Genomic DNA, 3,488 nt, shown 5'->3' with positions numbered 1-3,488 from the left:
CTGCACTTTCCATCAGCGAGAGCCCTTTCATGCCTGTTTGCAAGTGCAGCCTCCTGGTCCTGCATGGGCTGGGGTTTAACTCCTGCGCTGTGGGGCCGCTGCCCACCCTGCCTCAATATTTGGAGCCAGATGTCCTTGGCACACACGAGGGGCAGACCATGGGAGACAGCAGCATCGAAGCCCTGCCCTTCGCCTGACACAGAAGCACTCACCTGGGGTAGGAAGAGGAACAGAAATAAAGAGGGAGAGGGAACACAAGTGACTCTGCAACCTGGTGGTTCTGGGCATCACCCAAGCGTATCGCTGAAGAAGGATGCCACCAAGAACCAGCAATAGGGAGGCCGAAAAGGCAAACATAGAACCATAGAATCACAGAATCATTTAGGTTGGAAAAGACCTTTCAGATCATCGAGTCCAACCGTTACCCTAACCCTGCCATCCCACCCCCAAACCCTGGCCCTAAGCACCTCGGCTGCCCAGCTTTTAAATCCCCCGAGCGATGGGGACCCGACCCCTTCCCTGGGCAGCCCCTTCCCCGGACACGCCTGCCCACCCTGCCTCAATATTTGGAGCCAGATGTCCTTGGCACACACGAGGGGCAGACCATGGGAGACAGCAGCATCGAAGCCCTGCCCTTCGCCTGACACAGAAGCACTCACCTGGGGTAGGAAGAGGAACAGAAATAAAGAGGGAGAGGGAACACAAGTGACTCTGCAACCTGGTGGTTCTGGGCATCACCCAAGCGTATCGCTGAAGAAGGATGCCACCAAGAACCAGCAATAGGGAGGCCGAAAAGGCAAACATAGAACCATAGAATCACAGAATCATTTAGGTTGGAAAAGACCTTTCAGATCATCGAGTCCAACCGTTACCCTAACCCTGCCATCCCACCCCCAAACCCTGGCCCTAAGCACCTCGGCTGCCCAGCTTTTAAATCCCCCGAGCGATGGGGACCCGACCCCTTCCCTGGGCAGCCCCTTCCAGGGCCTGACAGCCCTTTTGGGGGAGGAATTTTTCCTAATATCCAACCTAAACCTGCCCTGGCGCAACTTCAGACCAACATGTGACAGAGGAGCTCATGTTGCTTCAGGTGCTACAGCAAGAGCATCAGAGACTGGGGCAACGCGACCCAGCCTGAGGCCAGATGAAATCCTGCCCACAATACCACTGTTTTGAACTGCCCTGGGGAGTGATGCAGCTTGAAAGCCGGCCCCAAATGCAGAGCATATTCAACTGCCATGAGGATTCCTCACAACTAATACAAACGCTTAGAAGCAAGCAACGAAATCAATCCTGCCATCAAACAGAAATACCTGTGTGGGAAAATATGGCTCGGTTGCACTTGTAACATCGGAGCAATTGCTTCCACTTTTAGGCTCAGTGAGATCAATGAGGTTACTTTTTTGAGTAAAATAAAACCGTATGTGCACGAGATTGCAAAATTGCGAGTTCAAATGCAACCACTTTCTAGGAAAATCTGTATTTTCCTTTCTTTTACTGTCTGTGAAAATATATAGGTTAGAAAATGGATGGGAACCATGGGTTTGGAAAACTGAGAAACTACAAATCCCCTCACTTTAGATTAAAATTCAGATTCTTGGATCGGTCATCAGTTTAATCGGATAAGGCTGAGATCAGTGGGAGGTTAAGGATTAGATTTTCTAATTAGTATAATTAAAGAAATAATATTAGGAAATGCATGTCCTGGGCATGGCACACTGGGAAGGAAAAGAAGGAATTTTTTTCCAGTGGAATTTTCCAGCAAACAGTCCTGGTGCCTCAGCCATAAAGCAGCTATAAAACACATTGGAGCACATAGTTTTGGTGGGGGATGATGTGATACTCTGAGAAAATCAGCCACTCTGGGCCACGCTGCTGCACAACGGATTTGCTGCAGGTGAGGGCACTACTCATAGAGCTGTCCTGCACCGCCTATGCGCTTGTACCACATAGACACACCACAGCGTAGGACAACCCAGCAGTGTAGTTTGCAACTTTATAGAAAATCTTTGGATGGTCTCCCAACAACAGATTGGAAAAAAACAAAACAAAACAGTAAATTAAATGAAGGCAATTAAGGGTCGCATCTCTATATTTGAACTTTCTTTTCCATTAAAAAGGCCATTCTAAGAATCTCATGCAACCTTCCCTCTCCACATTCACTCCTTGCGAGACACAGAAAGGGTAGGCCATTTAAAGAGATAACAAAACTTGGCAACAGCTTCTAAGGAATAGAGAGGTAAGTTACAAACCGATGCGAGTAGAAGTAACCCCTCTGATCCCTTCCTGCCCTCTCACGACAAGTTGTGCTGGCATGCACCCTCAGGCACAGGGTGGGATCTTCTGGCCTGCTGGCAGGGTATGTTCTGCCGGTGTACTGCAGAGGTTGCACTGTCTATGGAAGGCCCTACACATGCCAATCAAATGTGCAGGGCAAGGCAGTCACACAGGCCTAGGACAAAAAAACAGGGGAGAGCAGATACATCCCTAGATTTCAGGAAAAAATGGTTCAGAACACCAGTGAGCTACAAATTTAACTGCCTGACTATCATTAAGGACCTGTGCATAAAGCTCTAGGACTTACACTGAAAAAAAAATCAGGATGGGAACGTGACTTTGTGCCGAATACCCCGCATAAGAGTCCAACATATGTGCCTCTGACTACACACATACCGGGCAAACCCTCTGCGTTTTTCTTTATCATGTCTCAAAGGAAGACAAACCAAATGCTTTTTCAACTTGCATTGTCAGTCTTTACCCTTTTGATTTCTCTGTGGTGAGGCAACACTTGGTTCCTGCTGCTCTCTCCATGATAGCAGTGCCTGGCTCTCAGCAAATGCTGGCCCACAAAGGCCTAGATAGGCCCTGTTTGACTTCAGAGACTCTTGTTGAAATGGCAAACTTTATAGTCTGGTAGCTACAAACACTTAATATGTGGAGGAGATGGGGGGGGGGAGGGGAAGAGAGATATTCAAGGCAGAGAGAGAAGCACCTCAGTAAAATAATATAACCCTTTCTGAAATGGCTGGCTATGTAGGAGCAGCTTATCTCTCTCTGTTGATCACAGAAGGGGCTGAGGGCAGCTAGACACCCACTTTAATGGCAATCAAGTTAGGTGAGACAAACCTGGGCTTTATACGTAGATCCACAATGAAACAAGCTCGCAAGAGATTCTGCACGACTCTGGCTAACAGCCAGCTTAAGCCTAAATGCAAGATTAGGTCTCCAAAACCCCTGCCTGACTGTGCTTTACCCATAAAGTACCCAGAAAACCACACATTAGGAAAACTAAATTTAGGTGTCTATGTGTTGGCATATACATGTGCATTAAGCGTCAAAGTCCTGCCCTAGTTGATGGAGATCAAATCAATGCAATCCATAGAGTCCAAACAGCAATTCAGCTGGCCAAATGGGAGGGTCAATTTTAGGGTGTGCTGAATTGCTCTCTAGACCCCATTGACAATATTGACTAGAACTACGTTGATCCT

This window comes from Egretta garzetta, unplaced genomic scaffold (assembly GCF_000687185.1).
Source record: "Egretta garzetta isolate BGI_Z169 unplaced genomic scaffold, ASM68718v1 scaffold179, whole genome shotgun sequence".
NCBI lineage: Eukaryota > Metazoa > Chordata > Aves > Pelecaniformes > Ardeidae > Egretta > Egretta garzetta.
Note: the sequence above shows the minus strand (reverse complement) of the source record.